This window comes from Felis catus, chromosome A1 (assembly GCF_018350175.1).
Source record: "Felis catus isolate Fca126 chromosome A1, F.catus_Fca126_mat1.0, whole genome shotgun sequence".
Lineage (NCBI taxonomy): Eukaryota > Metazoa > Chordata > Mammalia > Carnivora > Felidae > Felis > Felis catus.
In genome coordinates, this window is record NC_058368.1 from 21546328 (window position 1) to 21566449 (window position 20122).

Below are 20122 nucleotides of genomic sequence, written 5' to 3' on the forward strand. Positions count from 1 at the left end.
TCTGTCTACCTCTCCCCCACTTGCTCTCTATCTCTCTTTCAAAATAAACTTCAAAAACCTTAAAAAAATTAAAAAATTAAAAGACCACTCTGGGGAGATATAGGCACCCAGTTACAGAATGAATTCAGCATGGGGATGAAAGTTACGGCAGAGGGAATACAGTCAGCGACATTTTAATAGTGCTGCATGGTGACAGATGATGGTTACACCGTAGTGAGCACAACATCAAGTTTTGAGAAGTCAAATCAACTGTCTTGTACACCTAAAACCAATGTAACACTGTGTCAACTATACTCAAATAGACACATTTTTAAAAAAGAAAAAGAAAAAGGCCACTCTGGCTGTGCTGTGTAGGGAAGACTGTACTGGGCTGGGGGCGGGGTGGCAGCTGAAGGGTAAGGCAAAATCCAAGCGAGATAGATAATGAGGCCCTGAGCTAAGGTGGGAAAAGGTTAGGGGCTCCTGGGTGGCTCGGTTGGCTAAGCATCTGACTTTGGCTCCGGTCATAATCTCACGGTTCATGAGTTTGAGCCCCGCGTCGTGCTCTCTGCGGTCAGTGCAGAGCCTGCTTCAGATCCTCTGCCCCTCTCTCTCTCTCTGCCCCTTCCCTGCTCCTGCTCTCTCTCTCTCTCTCTCTCCCTCTCTCTTTCTCTCTCTCAAAAATAAATACACATTAAAAAATATATATGAAAAAAAAGGTCAGAGTTTTGGATATATTTTGGAATTATCACAGACAGAGAGAATTTGTTATAAATTGGATGAGGGGTCTGAGAGACAAGAGGAATTTGGTTTGGGGCCTCGGTGCTTTCTGAGATTGTTTCCCTAACTGTAAAATGGGGACAATTAGAATGCCCCCCTTGTGGAACTGTTGCAGAAAGGGGTAGAAGACATCCAGTCTCACGCAGCGTTGGGCACGTAGTAAACGCTCAGTAAACGTTGGCGCTTATTACGGCCCCAAGATGACTGTGTTTCCCTGCTTCCTGGGTAAATAGGATTACAGAAATATCCACCCCACAGAGACTGAGGAAACAAAACACTTTTTGTCGAGCGCACCCTCCCCTCCCGAGGGATAGGCTTTTACTTTATTTAACAGAATACTTAACATTAGTGTTGGAACAGTTTACTTGCACACAGATACATAAAAGGATTCCTCACATTTCAAAAGACTCCTAAATCGCCTTTAAGTAGTGTTTGTCCATTCGATACTTAGCAGGAAGAGTAACTAAACGCTGAAATTACAAACCTCTGCCGATTAAAAATCAATCCAAATGTAAGAAAAGTACATCTGAAATAATAATGATTTTTCAGGTATTTGCTGCATTTTAATACACTAGATGCTAAAATACCACACTGTCTGGTTCAATACCTGGCAACACTCTGTCAGTGTAACTCAGCTTTCTGCAAAGGCAACACCCAGCCCTTTTTGGCTGCCTTGGCCTGTCCTCATTTCCCCCTGGAAAACTGTTTTAAACCTAGTACAGATAACATTCTGCCTGTCTTACAATTAGCAGCTTCTCTCAATGGGTCAGCTGGTCTCACAAGTGCTTCTGTGGGCTAGCCCTGCATCTTCTTTCAAAACCTCTCAAAGGCAGCCTCCAGGTTGCCCGTGAAAAGCTGCCTGTGGGGAATTTAGGGGCTGCTCTGGGACCTTCAGGGACTTTCCTGCTAGCATCTCTGTCCCACCAGAACTCCCTGATTATTATCTCCGTGATGATTATTCCCCCCACTCATTGGTAGAGCAGCCATTCTTCTTCTTAGCCGCCAGGCACCCTGGGAGATTGGTGAGGAGTCCCAAAATCTGAGGCGCCTTTCCTCCCTGCCCCATAACTGAACTTCTCCTTAAATGCTTATACTACCTGGGAACCTGAAAAAATAACCTTAATTTTGAACTGGAGCTGAAAGAATTTGCCCAGTGGCTGGGTCTCTGCTCCATGACCTCCAGACTCAACTGGAAAAGACACTTGCTTCTGAAAGTAGGGTCTTAGATGGACCAGCAGGCTCACCAGGAAACTTGTTAGAAATACAGAATCAGGGGCGCCTGGGTGGCGCAGTCGGTTGAGCGTCCGACTTCAGCCAGGTCACGATCTCGCGGTCCGTGAGTTCGAGCCCCGCGTCAGGCTCTGGGCTGATGGCTCAGAGCCTGGAGCCTGTTTCCGATTCTGTGTCTCCCTCTCTCTCTGCCCCCCCCCCCCCCCCCCCCCCCCCCCCCCCGTTCATGCTCTGTCTCTCTCTGTCCCAAAAATAAATAAAAACGTTAAAAAAAATAAAAAAAAAAAAAAAAAGAAATACAGAATCAGAGGTGGCATTCTGGGCCTGTTGAATCAGAATCTGAGTTTTAACACGACGCCCAGGTAATTCCCACACATCTTCAAGTTGGAGAAGCCAGAGAAGTGATCTGGCCCCTCCCTTCCTGCTTGCTACGGAGAATTCTTGTGTTCTGTTTAAGGGACTTTAAGCCCCAGCCTACTACATTGTGCTCACTTTCCTTCCTTCCTCCCTTCCTCCCTCCCTCCCTCCCTCCCTCCCTTCCTTCCTTCCTTCCTTCCTTCCTTCCTTCCTTCCTTCCTTCCTTTTCTCCCTCCCTTCATTCCTTTCTTCCTTTCTTTCTTTCTTGATCTCTATACCCAATGTGGGATTCAGGGTTGCATGCTCTATCAACTGAACCAGCCAGGCTCCTTGTTTTCACTTTTCACTGAATCCGGAGCCCAGGACTTCCCATACCTACTCTGCCCTCCACCCTCACAGTCTTTGTTTGTTTGTTTGTTTGTTTGTCTGTTTGTTTGTTTTTATGGACCCCTTTCCCTTCTACAGCCCTGTTCCTCCACTCAAGGCTCCGCTCCTGGGGCATTCCCTGGAAGGCAGATTTTTCTGCTGTGCTTCTCCCAAAGTAGAGCCTGTGATACCAATCCGAGGGTCCCCTCTTCTGCACCTCTTAGAGCTGCCTTAACCTATCCAGTGACAGTCCCTTAAAACTGGGCCACACTGCCCCCCGCCCTGGTCTTTGGATGGATGTGAGAGGTCTCACGCAGAGCAGGGGACTTGCCAAGGCTTACTCTGAAGTTGAGACCTCCCAGCCTTCCCCCACTGCATGGACATACTGTTCCTTTTCCCTGCCAGCTAGTCCTTACAGCCTCAACAGAGAAGCAGAACACAAGTAAAGGCTACCTTCAAGTGGAGACACCCAGGAAGGAGGGGGATGTGGACCGACAACCAGCTTCAACCAGCTTCGGAAAAAGAGTCAGGACTCCTTGGAAACTAGCCAGCAGGAGGAGCGGGTACATTTAAAATGCTCCAAGCACTTGATTCTTTGAAGATTTGAGGATTTGAGTTTAGGGTTGTTTTTAAGCTTTCCAAATGAGAAAAAAAAAATTATCAGAAACCTTTTCTGGACGTTGGAAACTAGAGGCTCTCCTAAAATACCAACGTAAGGCTTCTTGGCTCTCAATCTAGTGGTCAGGTTATTTAACCACACATTCTTTCCCACACCTTTATCATTTATTATGCAACCGATTCCCATCCCAAAAGGTATATTAAAAGCCAACTTCCAATCTTTTAAAAAAAGTGCCCTTGGAATGTTATCCTTATTATTAAAATAGTGTCTTTCCAAATTTTTATTCAGCAGACAATTATTACAGGACTTTTTATGTACAAGCACTGTCCTAGGAGGCTTACAAAAATTAGCTCATTGGATCCTTAAAATAATCTAATAAAATATGTACTGTTATTAACTATGTTTATAGATGAGGAAATTAAGTCACAAAGAGGTTAAGTAACTTGCTTATGGTCACACAGTTAATAAGGACAGAACCAGAATTCATATCCAGAAAGTCTGGGTGGGTCACAGTCATATGCTGAATCACTAGACTCTGCTGCCTCTTTAAAGGCCTGGGTATGTGTGTGTGTGTTTATTTATATTTATATTTTAAATTTAATTTCAATTTTATTTATATGTAAATATAAAATATAGTTTATTTACTATACAATACATATATGACCTATTTTTTACATTTACATATTACGTATTTTTATATGTATATTATATACATACATAAATCTATATGAGAGAGAGTGTGAAAGAGAGATAGAAGGATTCTAGATGCAGTTTTTCCAAATGGCCACCTTTCCACGTGTTTTCAAAACATGCCTAAAACCCAGTTTTGAAAGAAGTATACTTTTTCTATAGACATATCCTCTTGAGGAGTCTAGAGGACTGTTTCACAAACTTCAGCTTCCCCATCTGAGAAATGTGCTAGCTGGATTAAAGGAACTAGTTTGTCAAATGCGTGTAATGAGCCCTTCAACTTTAAAATTATTAAAATTTCCTGAAAAAATATCCAGGTAATTTTTCCTCTTTAAGTTTGATTCTACCAGAGAGGTCATGGCTTAGTATTCCTTAAGCTAATTCCGGCCTGTTCTTGTGCCCTTGGACTGAACATAACCCAGGCTTGTTCTGTACAGTTGGTAACGTCTTAATGCGTATGTGCCAGGTTTAAGTTTAAATTTCTGTAGTCTCAGCTCAGGCCTTGGGTTCACCCAAAAGGTAACGCTCCAGTAAACAAGCCCGGGCAAAGGAACGGCGTTCTAGCTACTGATGCAAGTCCGCCCTCTGCTGGCCTTATGGAGGTGATGCGGCCTCATGAAGGGACCTCTTCCCCTCCTGGGTACAGCCCAGCTTTAGCCTTTCCCCTCCTCCTGTAGCATTCCTACGAAGCAACATTTGTTTAGCACATATCCTGAGCTAGGCACAAGTGTGCTTAGGGCTGGAGAGCAAAGATAAATAAAACTGTCGCAGCCTTAAAGGATCTCACAGTCTATCGGGGCACACCCAAATCAGATCATTATAATTCAACTTGAGAGTTGTGTTACTAGAACTGTGCCTCCTGTACCATAAGTTTGCAACCACAAGTGGCATACAAGAGCCCAAATCAAACACCACAGTACAATGCCCTTTTGTTAGGGAGGGAGGACTATGACTCATTCTAGCATTTTCTCTGTGCACAGAAACAGACGACCTGCATAGGAACAATCTGGCTAACCTATGTTCCCTTAGAGACCCAGGCTACCTGGGAGTTGTCCTGACCATCCCCCCTCCAAGATGGGTGTGGGAGGGGATGCAGAGAAAGGTCAGGATTTGAGAGAAGGAGAGAGAGAGAGAGAGAGAGGGAGAGAGAGAGAGAGAGAGAAGAATAGGGGCCAGGAGATACCTAAGTGGCTCAGTCGGTTAAGCACACGACTTTGACTCAGGGCATGATCTCACAGTTGGTGAGTTCGAGCCCCTGTATGGAGCTCTGTGCTGACAGCTCAGAGCGTGGAGCCTGCTTCAGCTTCTGTATCTCCCTCTCTCTCTGCTCCTTCCCTGCTGGTACTCTCTCTTAAAAATAAACAAACATTAAAAAAAAAAATAGGGGCCAGGAGGATACCTATGCATTACCACATTAAATGAATAAGTGCCTTTAAAATATACAACCAAGATCTTTGACTTTTAGTAAGGAGATTCTAGCTTATCTTCCCAACTAGATTTTGTTGGATTTTGTTTTTTTGATAGAATTTCTCTGGTCATGTTTTTGAAACTAGGCCAGGAGACTTCCTGACTTTCTAAAATATAAAAATTACCTCTGCTCCTCTTCTCAAATGTAAATCAGACTCTGGACATACCCAGCAACCCTGTGTGCCTTTTAGTTAACTTTGTCTCCTCTAGCAATGATTTCCTTTCCTTTCACTTTAAAAGAAAGTCCTGCTGTTAACAAATATGCTATACAAGCCAAGTGAGGGGAAGAACTTGGAGGAAGAGGAAGAACACGTTTTCCTTAATTTCTTCTCAAAATACATGAGGGGACAAAATAAAAGAGAAATAAAGACGATAAATATGTCACTCAATACAGTAGTCACTCTGGACAAATTTCTTTAAACCAAGATCTAAAGGAACAGCCATCATAGCAACAAATAGTGGACGTAATTACAAATGAAGACCTTGGATGAAATCTCTAAAACAGTTCTCACAAAGGTGTAGTTCACAAAAATCTATGCAGAAGAGAGAAAGAAAAGACAAAATTGGAACCTCATGAGAGTCGAGAAAAAAGCACAAGGGAGAAGGGAGACAGGAGAAGGTTGGGGAAACAGAGAGGAATATGAAGTATGAGTAGCCACAGGGCAGGGGCTGCACCATGATGAACATCTTACATTTACAATTAAAATGTAATACATGTCATTGAAAAAAGCAGACTAATGAGAGTAGAGCTTAAATGTTCTCTCTCTCTCTCTCTCTCTCTCTCTCTCTCTCACACACACACACACACACACACACACGCAGGCAAATACGTGACAAATGCAGGCAACACAGAAGTCCATAGAGTGGAAAGTGAAAGCCCCTTCCCCCCACGCCCACCCTCTCAAACAGGTGCCTCTAATGGAAGTGGGAGGGGTGCAGAGGGAGGTGCAGGTGGGAGGCAGTGAGCACCTAAGGCAAGTGGCCACACTCTGACCTGCTGAAGCCCAGCCCAGGATACTTGTGGTTAACCCAAGTGTTTTCAGCCAATGGCTTAACAGAAAATGCTTAGACAGGCTTCCTGCCCCTGAAAATCCTCACCTAATTCTCAGCAAATGTGAGCCCTATTACCAAACAACAACAACCCCCACCCCAATTTTATGCAATCAACAAAATCAAAACCTAAATTTTTATGCATGTCTGAAATGTTAAGAATGGACCTGTAAGGGGGCGCCTGGGTGGCTCAGTCAGCTATGCGTCCGGCTCTTGATTTCAGCTCAGGTCAATGATCTCGTGAAGTCGGCTTCAGGCTCCGCTTTGACAGCACGGAGCCTGCTTGGGATTCTCTCTTCCTCCCTCTCTCTCTGCCCCTGCCCTGCTCTCTCTCTCTTTCTCAAAATAAGTAAACTTCAAAAAATAATAAAATGTTTTTAAAAAGAATGTACCTGTAGAAATTTTAAACATAGCACATTAAGCTTTGTGAAGTAAACTGAGTGAAAGTGTGTAAAACAAATACACAAATGTCACTGTAATGACCAAGGTAGCTGGTAGGTAGTGGTTAACAGCTGACCAGAAGGTTCACCTGGTTATATCATATTTATTCTTCTTTTTTCTGCCCTAATTCAGGGGAGGTAGGATGGTAGGAGGTAGTGAGGATAAGGATGGGGTAGAGGGGACGGTACACTAATGTGTTGTGCCTGGTGATAAATTCAAACGTGTTGAACTTCCACAGTTATGTTAGAATTTCATACATCTTGTAGAAAGGTTTAGATAGTATTTTCTTTAAAAAATTTTTTTTAACGTTTATTTATTTTTGAGACAGAGAGAGACAGAGCATGAATGGGGGAGGGTCAGAGAGAGGGAGATACAGAATCCGAAACAGGCTCCAGGCTCTGAGCTGTCAGCACAGAGCCCGACGCGGGGCTCGAACTCACAGACCGTGAGATTGTGACCCGAGCCGAAGTCGGCCGCTCAACCGACTGAGCCACCCAGGCGCCCTTAGATAGTATTTTCTCATATAGCTTTAACACAAAATAAAAACTCCTAAAGAATGGTTAGCATATAGTACTTTACCTGTTTTACAAATAATAATAAATACTATTTATGTAACACATAACGAATAATATTTATGAGTAAATACAGACTCTCCTTCATATAATTTAAAAAAAAGTTCTAATCATTTTATTAATAATCCTTTATATCATAATTCTTTAATTAAAGTATCAATTTGGCCTTTAACCAGAATATCCCCTAGGTTCTAGGAAGGTTAGGACTAATACAGTGCTCTTTGTATCTCCCATGTTGTGCCTTTGTAGAGTTGGTTGGTTGGCTGGTTTATACCCTACTTTGTTCCACGAGAGATTTAAGATTGCTCAATGCCTTTCCATCAGAGGTGCCAAATTGTGTTGAACTGTATGCTGCTAGGCTGTGTATATATGTTTATAAAGAATATGTTCCAATTACAGCAGCCATAATATTAGATGAATATAATTGAATAATACTGAATACCAAAACTGATGTTAACAAAAACAAGTCACACACACACACACACACACACACACACACGCACACTTTTTTTTTCTCTGTAGCTTTTTTGAGCACTCACAGAAGAGAAATGCATAAAAGATAAAGTCAGGCTGGGGTAGGTTCAAGGCAGTGAGTTCTTTGGAGTCCCTATCAGATGAGTGGATTTCTATCTGTTTAGTTATCCAAACAAACACAACAGAATAGAGATGTGAAGATAACTCAAGATTCTATCATCTCAGCATATAGTCCTTGCAAACTGCTGTCTTCTGTCTCCTTTTGGTTCTAAAGGAAAAAAGATACAAATCCCTGTTCTCTCTAGGGAGCTAATCCTCTGTTAAAATAGGCAAACCACGCAGCTCTTTATGTTTATTTACAGTGTAGAATTATATAGCAGGGTAGAGGTACCAAATGCACTCAATAAATAAAATGCACTTTATTTAAAAGAGAGAAGGATTTCCTGGGGGAACAAAAGCAGGAATGTTACAGTAATTTTGTGAATCATCCAGGCATAATTACCAACCAACAAAAATAAGATATTCCATGATGCTCTCAGTCTTTATTAAATTCTGGTTTCTAGGGCATTGTTCTGCTGTTCGCTTTTGTTCAAAGTCTTTACAACCAATACCCCTTATCTGTCAATATATGTACAGGGTGGAAATCTTTATAATCATGGAAGTTTATGTGCATAAAAGTTGTCTAGGTCCCAGCTCTGAGTGTGCAGTGAGCACAGGCCACAGGAGCATCACTAGGCCCAGGGACCCTGGGTTGACTGGGTCTTACCGGAGGGATCCTGAAATAACACAGCTAAAAGTGGAGAAACAGAAGCTAAAGTCTCAGCCTGCAAAATGGGCCTTGCATGACATCAGAGGGCAAGTAAAGTCAACAATGGGAGAACAGTGGTGGTTAAGACTCAGAAGCTAAGAAAAAGTCTTTAGGAGCCATGAGTCAACTAGAACCATTCAAAACTAAGGCCAAAATATTCCCCATCCTCCTTTCTCAGTCATTATATTACCAACTTAATTTACACTAAGAAATTAATAGTCATATGAGATGATGATGATGATGATGTTGGCACGAGTGGTGTTTTTTTCTCCTTGAATTCTAGACATATGATGTAACAACTCTTAATTATAAGCTACTTTACTGGTTTGCTTGAGTAACCACTGTCACAGGGATCAGAAATACTCAAACAGTGGATTCTCTCTGCAGATCAACAGGGGAATCAGAAGATAGCCCGGTGAACGAGGAGTCAGCCAAAGGGAGTCCAAAGAATCAAGTCACAGTGACATAAGGCTTTGATAGCTTAGGCACCCATCTGACTCTTGGGGCACCTTACTCCCCAAAGCATCTACATTAGGACCAGAATGGCCACTGGGAATAGAAATGCCAGTTGGCAGTCCTACGGGATCCAAAACTGTGAGAAAGGGAGAAGTTCAGTTTCTACAGGCTAGGGAATATAGAGGATTTTGCAGTTTATTTTTTGTAAATTGGAGAATTTTTTTTAAATATAAAACATTTTTCATAGGCCCCCTAAAGCCTCCTAGGACCTTGGTATGGAGTCTGTAGTATCCCATGATAATGGTCCCGACAGTTGTAGCCTCAGCCAGATATGCAGGAACCAGCATTCCTGACAGAATTGAGGGAGTACAGGTACTGGTTACTGGGACTAAGCCATGGATGGAATGCCCCATAAGAACAGAGCCAAAACTGAATTCCCCAATACCTGGTTCATAGTAGGCAAAAATAAGTATTTGAAAATGAATGAACAAATGAACAGGTAAACCAGAAAGCCAAAGTAGAGGAATGATAAGGTAAGTAGTTTTAAGTAGTAAAAACCGCAAGAGATCAGAATCCAGGAAATTAGATGAAGTCTAAAAGACTACAGCACCTGGTAATCAGAATACAGATCTAATCATAGTCGTGGCCTCTGCATTTCCTGCTGAATTCGGGTGGTATTAAGTTTCTTGATATTTTTTCCAACATTTTATTATGCAAATGTGTAAACATATAGCAAAATTGAGACAATTTTATAATGAATACTGTACATTTACCATCTGGATTCTACCCCTAATATTTTATTTTACTTAATCACACATCTATTTATTTCTCTATCCAGTTATCTATTCATCTTATTTTTTATGCATTCCCAGGTAAATTGCCAACATCACTATATGTCCCCCTAAATAATTCAACACACATATCATTAACTAGAGTTAAAGATTTGTTGATGGTTTTTTTTTTTAATTTGAAGTGAAATTTATATGCAATTAAATGCAAAATCTTACTTGTAAGTCCCAAGTTTTAACAAATGCCTACACCTGTGTATCCCAAATCCCTACTAAGATACAGAACACTACTATCACCTCAGAAATTAGTCATAATTTTTTACGAGTGATGATTTTCTTGGTAGAGTGAGGGTAGAAGTGTTGAAACTTCAGTGTGGTCTGATTGCAGCTTAAAACAGCAGGGAAGAACTTTCAGGTAGTCCTATGTTGGGGAGTAAGTAGAACCCCATGAGCATCATCTTCAGAAATGATCTCAGGGCACATGGGTGGCTCACTTGGTTAGACAACTGATTCTTGATTTTGGCTCAGGTCATGATCTCACAGCTGGTGGGATGCTCTGCATTGGCAGCGAGGAGCCTGCTTAGGATTCTCTCTTCCTCTCTCTCTGCCCCTCCCCTGCTTGTGCACACACAGAGAGCTCTCTCTCTCCCTCTCTCTCTTTCTTTCTGTCTCTCTTTCTCAAAATAAATAAGTTTTTTAAAAATGATCTCAAGGGATCCATAAGAATGATTGATTACTAGCTGTTGTCGAACTTCAGTCTCAAGTTAAAGAAAATACAAGTACAGCCAGGTTGTAGCAAACTTCTTTCTTCTGTAACATACTCTACACTGACAAACACACAGAAGGAAAGGCACTCGCTTGAATCCCACTTGTACCCCTGACAGGTCTGGAACTCAGTTGGCCTGACTCACTGCCAGAGTCCAGACTCTTCTGCATGGCTTTCTGCACTGTTTCTAGTACCCAGACAAATTAAATTCCTAAAGCCAATAAGCCAATAAGTCTTATTTCCTCTCAGAATTGGGTGCTGAAAACCACTCAAAAAGCTTTCTTAGTATAAATCTTAAGGTAATAAAACACAGTCATTCACATTACCAGATTTGATCTTCATTTAACTGGTATTTTGCTGTGCAACATTTCCGATGTGGCTTCTGGCATCAGAATATGGAAGCTGAGTCACATTTGTGTCATACATGGGCATTATGATGTCATCAAAATAAAACACCCTTTAAAACTTTTATTATGGAAATACTCAATTATACACGAAAGTAGAGAATATAATAACGAATCTCCATGGACTTATCACGAGCCCCAACAACTATGTTCTTACTAACATGCATTCAAGATTTGCCCATGTTGTGGCATGAATCAATACAGGGCATGTTGTTCCCCTGTATGGATTACCACAGTTTGTTTATTCCTTCACACCTTGATTACTTGTTCAGAGGCAGCTGTGAATACTTACTACCCATTTTTGTGTGAACATAAGTTTTCGTTTTAATTGGGTAAATACTTAGGAACAGGATTGCTGCTGGACCATGTGATAAAAGTATATTTAACTTTGTAAGCAATGGCAAAATGTTTTTCTTAAGTGGCTGTACTATTTTGCATTTCCAGCAGCAATGAATGAGAGTTCCTGTTGCTCCTCGTCATGGCCAACATTTTGTATTCATCTCCTTATTTTAGCCATTCTAATAGAAGTGTAGTAGTGATGCATTGTAGTTTTAAGTTATGTAACCCTAATGGACTAACGATGTTGAACGCCCTTCCATATATTCATCTGCCATCCATGTATCTTCTTAGAGAAGTTTCTTTTCAGATATTTTGCCCATTTTTTAATTGGGTTGTTTTATTCCTGTTGAGGTTAAAGAGTTCTTTATACATTCTATTTTTTTTTCAACGTTTATTTATTTTTTTGGGGACAGAGAGAGACAGAGCATGAACGGGGGAGGGGCAGAGAGAGAGGGAGACACAGAATCGGAAACAGGCTCCAGGCTCTGAGCCATCAGCCCAGAGCCTGACGCAGGGCTCGAACTCACGGACCGCGAGATCGTGACCTGGCTGAAGTCGGACGCTTAACCGACTGCGCCACCCAGGCGCCCCAAGAGTTCTTTATACATTCTAAATAGAACTACCATATGACCCAGTCATTCCACTACTGGGTACCCAAAGAATACAAAAACACTATTTGAAAAGATACATGCACCCCTATGTTTATAGCAGCATTATTTACAATTGCCAAACTATGGAAGGAGCCCAAATGTCCATCAATAGATGACTGGATAAAGAAGATGCGGCATATGTATACAATTATTCAGCCATAGAAAAGAATGAAATCTTGCCATTGGCAATGACATGGATGGAGCTAGAGAGTATAATGCTAAGTGAAATAAATCAGTGAGACAAATTCCACATGATTTCACTCTTATGTGAAATTTAAAAAACAAAACAAACAAGCAGTAAAGAGACAAACCAAAAAACTGACTCTTAACTAGAGAGATCAAACTGATTGCCAGAGGGGAGGTGGGTGGGAGGATGGGTGAAATAGGTGAAGGGAATTAAGAGGACACGTAACGTGATGAGCGCTGAGTAATGTAGAGAATTGTTGAATCACCGTATTGTACACCTGAAGCAGATATAACGCCATATGTTAACTATACTAGAATTGATATGAAAAAAAAATAAATTGCATCAGGGGTGCATGGCTCAGTGAATAAAGCATGCAACTCTTTTTTATTTTTTTTAATTTTTAAAAAATAATTTATTGTCAAATTGGCTTCTATACAACACCCAGTGTTCATCCCAACAAGTGCCCTCCTCAATGCCCATCACCCACTTTCCCCTCTCCCGCACCCCCCATCCACCCTCACCTTATTCTCTGTATTTAAGAGTCTCTTATGGTTTGCCTTGCTCCCTCTTTGTAACTATTTTTTCCCCTTCCTTTCCCCCATGGTCTTCTGTTAAGTTTCTCAAGATCCATATATGAGTGAAAACATAAAAGCATGCAACTCTTGATCTCAGGGTTATAAGTTCAAGCCCCACTTTGGGTGTAGAGCCTACTTAAATTATAGCAAAAAAAAGTTTATATATTCTGAATACAAGTTCCTCATTAGGGATGTGATCTGCAAATATTTTCTCCCCACTTATTGCTTGTTATTTCATTCTCTTAACAGATTATTTTGCAGAGCAAAAGTTTTTAATTTTGATGAAAGTCAGTTTTTCAACTTTTTGTTTTATGGGTTGTGCTTATGGTGTCATTTCTAAAAACAGATCGCCAAATCCAAGATCTCCAATGGCTTGGTTTTTTCTAGAAGTCTTATAGTTTTACATTAATATTTAGGTCTGTTGAGGTAATTTTTGTATGAGTTACATGTCTAGATTTTCATTTGCACATGGGTGAATAATTATTCCAGCATCATTTATTGAAGACGCTATCTTTTCTTTATTGAATTGCCTTTGTAACTTTATCAAAAGTTTTTTGCACCTACGTTTTTGTAGGTTTATTTTTGGCCTCTCTATTTTGATCAATTGATCAATTGACATGTATACATCTATCTTTTTAACGCTACCACACTGTCTTGATTACTATAGCCTTGTAATAAGCCTTAAAATTGGGTAGTGTAAATCCTCCAACTTTTTTATTTTGTGTTGTTATTCTTTAAAAAATTGGCTCTTCTCATTTCATAACCTTTTCCATATAAAAGCCGAATTCCCTTGTCAATATCTAAAATATGTCTGCTGAGATTTTCCTTGGGATTGTGCTCAATGTGGAGATCGAACCGGAGAGGATTGGCATCTTAACAATCTGAGTCTTCCAGCCTGTAAATACAGCATGGTCTTCATTTCTCCAGATATTCTCTCCCTATTTCATCAGTGTTTTGTAGTTTTCAGCAAACAGATCCTGCCCATATATCACAGATTTATAAATAAGATGTTTATTATAGGAGGTGCTATTTTAAATGTGTTTTAAATTTCAAATTTCAGTTTTTCATTACTGCTATAAACATCTGTAGGCAGTTTTGTTGTGTGGAAATAGGTTTTCAGTTCATTTGGTAAACACCAAGAAGCACAATTGCTAGATCATATACTAAGAATATGTGTGGGGTTGTTGTTTTTTTTAATGCTTATTTATTTATTTTTGAGAGAGAGAACAAGTGTGAACAGAGGAGGGGCAGAGAGGAAGAGCGAGAATCCCAAGCAGGCTCCACGCTGCCAGCCCAGAGCCTGATGTGGAGCTTGAAGTCTTGAACTATGAGATCATGACCTGAGACAAAACCAAGAGCCAGAGCCTCAGCCGACTGAGCCACCCAAGCGCCCCTCACAATCTGTTTAGTTTTGTAAGAAACTTCCAAACTCTGCTCCAAAGTGATTTTACCATTTGCTTTCCCACCAGCAAATGTTTGAGAGCTCCTGTTGTTCCACATCCTCACTAGAATTTGATGTTGTCATTCTCAGATTTTGGCCATTCTGATAGGCATGTAGTGGTATCTCATTAGTGCTTTAATTTGCATTTCCCTGATAACATAGGATGGGAAGCACCCTTCCATATGTTTATTTGCCATCTGTATGTCTTCTTTGGAGAGATGTCTGTTAAGGTCATTGGCTTATTTTTAAATCAAGTTGTTTGTTTTCTAATGGTTGAGTTTTGTTTTGTTTTGTTTTTTAGGTTTTTAAAAAATGTTTATTTATTTTTGAGAGAGAGAGATCATGACCTGAGCTGAAATCAGATGCTTAACCAACTGAGCCACCGGGGCATCCCTCTAACTGTTGAGTTTTAAGAGTTCTTTGTGCATTAAAAAAAATTTTTTTTAAGTTTATTTATTTTGAGAGAGAGAGGCAGCACGAGTAGGGAATGGGCAGAGAGAGAGAGAGAGAGAGATAGAGAGATCCCAAGCAGGCTCTGCACTTTCAGCACAGAACCCAATGTGGGGCTCAAATTCATGAAACCATGAGATCATGACCTGAGCCGAAACCAAGGGTCAGAGACTTAACCAACTGAGCCACCCAGGCGCCCCACGAATTTATACATTTTAGATAACAGTTCTTTATCAGCTGTGTCTTTCGCAAATATTTTTTCTCCGTCTGTGGCTTCTCTTTTCATTCTCTTGGCACTGTCTTTCACAGAGCAGAAGTTCTTCATCTTAATGAAGTCCAGCTTATCAATTCATTCTTTCATGCATTGTGATTTTGGTGTTGTGTCTAAAAAGTCATAACCATATTTAAAGTCACCTAGGTTTTCTTTTATGTTATCTTTTAGGAGTTTTATACTTTTGCCTTTTACATTTATGTCTATGATACATTTTCAGTTAATTGTTGTGAAAGGTGTAGGGTCTGTGTCTGGAGATATTATTTTGCATGTGGGTGGCTAGCTGTTCCAGCATCATTTATTGAGAACACTTGTGTTTGCCCCATTGTATTGCTTTTACTCCTTCGTCAAAGGTCAGATGATTGCGTTTATAAGGGTCTATTCCTGGTAATTTTATTCTGTTCCATTGATCTTTTGCCTATACTTTCACCAGTAAGATACTATCTCTCTTACTGTACCTTTATACTAAGTCTTGAAGTGGGGCGCCTATACTAAGTCTTGAAGGTGGCTCAGTCAGTTGGGCGTCTGACTCCTGGTTTCAGCTCAAGTCATGATCTCACAGTTCATGAGATCCAGCCCCGCATTGAGCCCTGTCTTAGCTGCACTGACAGCTCCGAGCCTGCTTGGAATTCTCTCTCTCTGCACCTCCCCAGTTCATGTGGTTGCTCTCTCTCTCTCTCTCTCAAAATAAATAAATAAATGAACTTAAAAAAAGGTAACAAGTCTTGAAGTTGGGTAGTGTCAGTCGTCTGACTTTGTTCCTCTTCAGTACTGAGTTGGCTGTTCTGGGCCTTTTACCTCTCCATCAGTTTGTTGATATCCACAAAATAACCTGTCTGGAATAAGAGAGTTTTTCTTTCTGAATTCCAGAACTACATTAATTAGGCATCAGGAACCTCCATTTTCAGATACAATTGGAATACATTATTTTATGCACTAAAACAAAGTGATGAATAAAATGGAGCAAGATGACTCCACTTTTTTTTTTTTCTTCAGGGAGTTTCTCCATTTTCTCATAAGAAGGGATCATTAAAATAACCAGAAGACAGGGGTGCTAGGTGGCTCAGTCAGTTGAGCATCCAACTGTTGATTTCAGCTCAGGTCATGATCTCAAGGCTCTTGAGTTTGAGCCCCCCACTGGGCTCTGCACTGACAGCATGGATCCTGCTTGGGGTTCTCTCTCTCCCTCCCTCTCTGCCCCTTCCCATCTCATGCTCTCTCTCTGTCTCTCTCTCAAAACAAATAAATAAATTAAAAAAAAAATAACCAGAAGACAAATGACACCAAATCAGTAAAAGTGTAGATCAAATGGTCCTTCGGTAACTATTTTCACTCAATTGTAGTTGAGAAATGCGTTGATTAAACTGCTAGCTAAAGCCATGGGAATCTACCCCCAAACCAAGAGCACACTGTACACACTGTATGTTAGCCAATTTGACAATAAGTTATATTTACAAAAAAAAAAACAAACAAACAAAACTGCTGGCTAACAAACAAACAAAAAAATTCATATGCTTCTCCTGATGCCTAAGTGGCCTTAGTTATGCCATATATGGTGATCTAGACTATAACTACTGGGTGACAATGCCCATGTGGCTTAACCAAAGTAATGGTGACCCAAACCAAGTTGAACAACAAATCCCAAAGTGGAGCGACCTGTGCTCGTCAGGTTATATTTTTGTATGTGGGAAAGTGTAGGCTACAGAATAACCCACTGTTGGAAATGGAGTTGCTTTTTGGCCTAGCTATTGCACTCTGTAATTATTGGCAAAGACACTGTAGATCAGCAGGTCAGTTTAAACTCCCTTGTGTGGATCATAATGGATTATAGCTTTGCCTTGGACCTCATCCTGGCTGTCTGAAATAAGACTTGCTGATCCCCTTTGGGACATATTCATAGTTGGCTGAATTTGTGCCCTTGGCAGAGAGGGGTATGATTAAGGTGAAGACTGCAAGGTGGCCTCAGCCTGCTGCTTGGAGTCCTGTTGATAGAAGCTTTGATTAAATGCTGAATGAGACAAATTAAATGAATTTGCTCTCAGCCTTTGTGGTCAGATTAATCAGAGTAGCTGATGGGGTGGCATACTCATGTAAAAATTCAGCTTGGCCAAGAATGTGTTATTGTGGGCTGAGGGGTGGATTGTTGAGAGAGGCAGTCTGCCATGGGCCCTGAGTGTCCCTGCATGTTCTTGCTGGGCATGCCATGAATGCAAAGCCTTGACCATTCTTTACAGGGCCCATTTCTGCAGGTTGTGTCTTGAGCTGGGGTAATGTCTCCTCCGACGTTCACTTACTAGACAAACAATGAATCTCCTACACTCAGTGTTTCCTCTAATGCAATTCACTGCATGCCCAGGCATCCATCATGGGCCCTTTGTGTCACTTCTGTGGGACTCGTGAGGCACGGGGAACAACACAAAGGAACACGAAGCTCTGAATACACTACTTTTGCTGTGAGCAATAAAGTCCTTTGTCTCTGACTCAGGAATTTTGTGTCTTCTGCCAGCATCCACAAAACGGGAACAGGCTAACGTGTTAGCTTATAAGCAGGGTAAAATCCCAAGCTTTGCACAGTTCTTGACAATACTATGCTTGGATTTGGCTGATGGTGTTATGACAGAGTCATTTAACTTGTTCTCCATGTCCATATTTCTTACAAACTAGAAGCCAAATCTGAAAATTTCATCAGATTCAGCTCCAGCTTTCAAGGCAGAAATACTCTGCATTTGTGCTGTGTTCTTCCTATTGCCCCACATTAGGAGACATAGTGTCAGGTTTTCTACTTTTAGTGAAGCTAAACTTATTCAGCCGATTTAGGTGGTTTCAGTACATTAGAAAATTCCCCATCAACATTTCAGCTAATAGTTTGAGCATGCATTGATGATCATTGCCTGGATCTCTTATTTCATTAGTGGATTTTAAAAGGTGACATTTAAATGGTATCATTCATCCTACATTTATCCACTGTATGCCTTTGGCGAAGGGGAACTTTCTATCATCAAACAATGGGGTTGCTCTAAAATCAGTTCAGCCCTTTAACCTAGGCAGCCTCTTCCCCAGGCCCCTTGTTTCAGGGTGTCCTACACTTTGAGGTCTTCTTCAAACTGAAACCATGGATAAGAGGGGACTACTATACCACCATCAGCCTACATTTGTACTCTCACTTTCATGGTAAATATATATATATATATATATATATATATATATATATATATATACACACATATATATGTATATATATAGTGTAAATATATATATAGTGTAAATATATATACACATATATTTATGTATATATGTACATATATATATACATATATATATGTACATATATATATAGTGTACATGTATGAATGTTTTTATTTAGCTCTTATTTCAAAATGTCCAACATAAAAAGGCAGTGGTGATATTCAAGTGTTTATTTGAAGTTGTGTTTCATAACTTTGTTCACAAATAAAGTATCCATTCTGCCAATTTGCTTTTCTAGTAAGGCAATGAAACCATCAAGATTAAGTGTACATTTTACAGAGAAATTCTGATAAAGTTGGCAAAAATATATATTTCTGATATTTAAGGGAAATGTTAGAAAATCATCATACTGATTGGAATGTGTTTTTTTTTATCTTCTAAAGAATAAAAGTCTATGGGAAATGGATAAATAGATATATGTAATACTAAAAAATACATAGCATTAAAAAAAAGCCAAATTTCTGATACAACAATAGAGTGGATAATTCTCACAGACATTAAGTTGAGTAAGAAGTCCAAATACAAAAGAACACATATGGTAAGATTCTGTTTATAAAAACTTCCACAACATGGAAAACTGACTAATGGTAAAAGAAGTCAGAATAGTAGGTATCTTTGGTGTGTGAGGAGTTTTGGGGGAAGGGGCAAAGGGAAACTTTGAGATGCAGGAAATGTGCTGGATGTTAATGTGGAGGATGGTTATACAGGTCTATATATTTATAAAAACTCATCAAGCTATGTACTTTATGTATTTTACTGCATGAATTAGTTTCCTATTGTTGCCATACAAGAAACCACAAATTTAGTGGCTGAAAACAACACAAATTTACTGTTACAATTGTAGAGATTAGTCTAAACTGGGTCTGCAGGGTTGCATTCCTTCAGGATGCTCTAGGGGAGAATCCATCCCAAGGCTTTTTCCAGCTTCTAGAGGCCCACATCACTCCAACCTCTGTTTCCACCTCCTTCCCTGTCAGACCCTCCTGCTTCCCACCTATAAGAAGCCTTCTGACTAGTTGGCCTACCTGGATAATACAGAATAACCTCCCCATCTCAAAATCCTCCATCACATTTGCAAAGTCCCTTTTTTTGAAATAATTGTTAAGTTTATTTATTTATTTTGAAAGAGATAGCACATACAAGCAGGGGAGGGGCAGAGAGGGAGGAAGAGAGAGAATCCCAAGCAGTCTCTGTGCTGTCAGAGCAGAGCCCGACACAGGGCTCCATCTCAGAAACTTCGAGATCGTGACTTGAGCTGAAATCAGGAGTCAGATGCTTAACCGACTGAGCCACCCAGGTGCCCCAAATGAGAATTCTTTTTCAAGCTGGAAGAAAATAAGAACAACTTCACTAAAGTCAAAGATAGTATCATGGAATTTATTAACAAACTTACACTATTTACAAAAACGTTTTGTTCAAGATTTTTCAATTTCCATCCTTGCAATTAATAGATAGAAATATGCTTAATGATGCTGAATTGGAAATGTATTGCGCTCACTTGACTATGATTTTAAACGTCATCATAAATAGATTTAAAGATTTTTTTTTTAATTTAAAATAACAAATTGGATACTTTATACATTTGAAATGAATGAGGACCATGTTAGCCAACTTAGCAGAAATTATTCAAACATAATTTAAAAAAACTAACAAAAGAAAACAGAAAGGGCTCCCTGGTGGCTCAGTTGGTTAAGCATCCAACTCTTCACCTCAGTT

The 20122-nt window shown here is 40.3% G+C and overlaps 1 protein-coding gene across 2 annotated transcripts in view; it reads right to left on the reverse strand.

Annotated features, from left to right (window-relative positions):
• TRIM13 (tripartite motif containing 13) overlaps nucleotides 1–11267 on the reverse strand; it is a 42366-nt gene extending 31099 nt beyond the window's left edge. For both annotated transcript variants that reach the window (XM_006927264.5, XM_006927263.5), the window contains exon 1: nucleotides 11170–11267. The gene's annotated coding sequence lies outside the window, so the exon portion shown is untranslated. The remainder of the gene's footprint in view (nucleotides 1–11169) is intronic.
• Between the last annotated feature and the right edge of the window lie 8855 nt (nucleotides 11268–20122).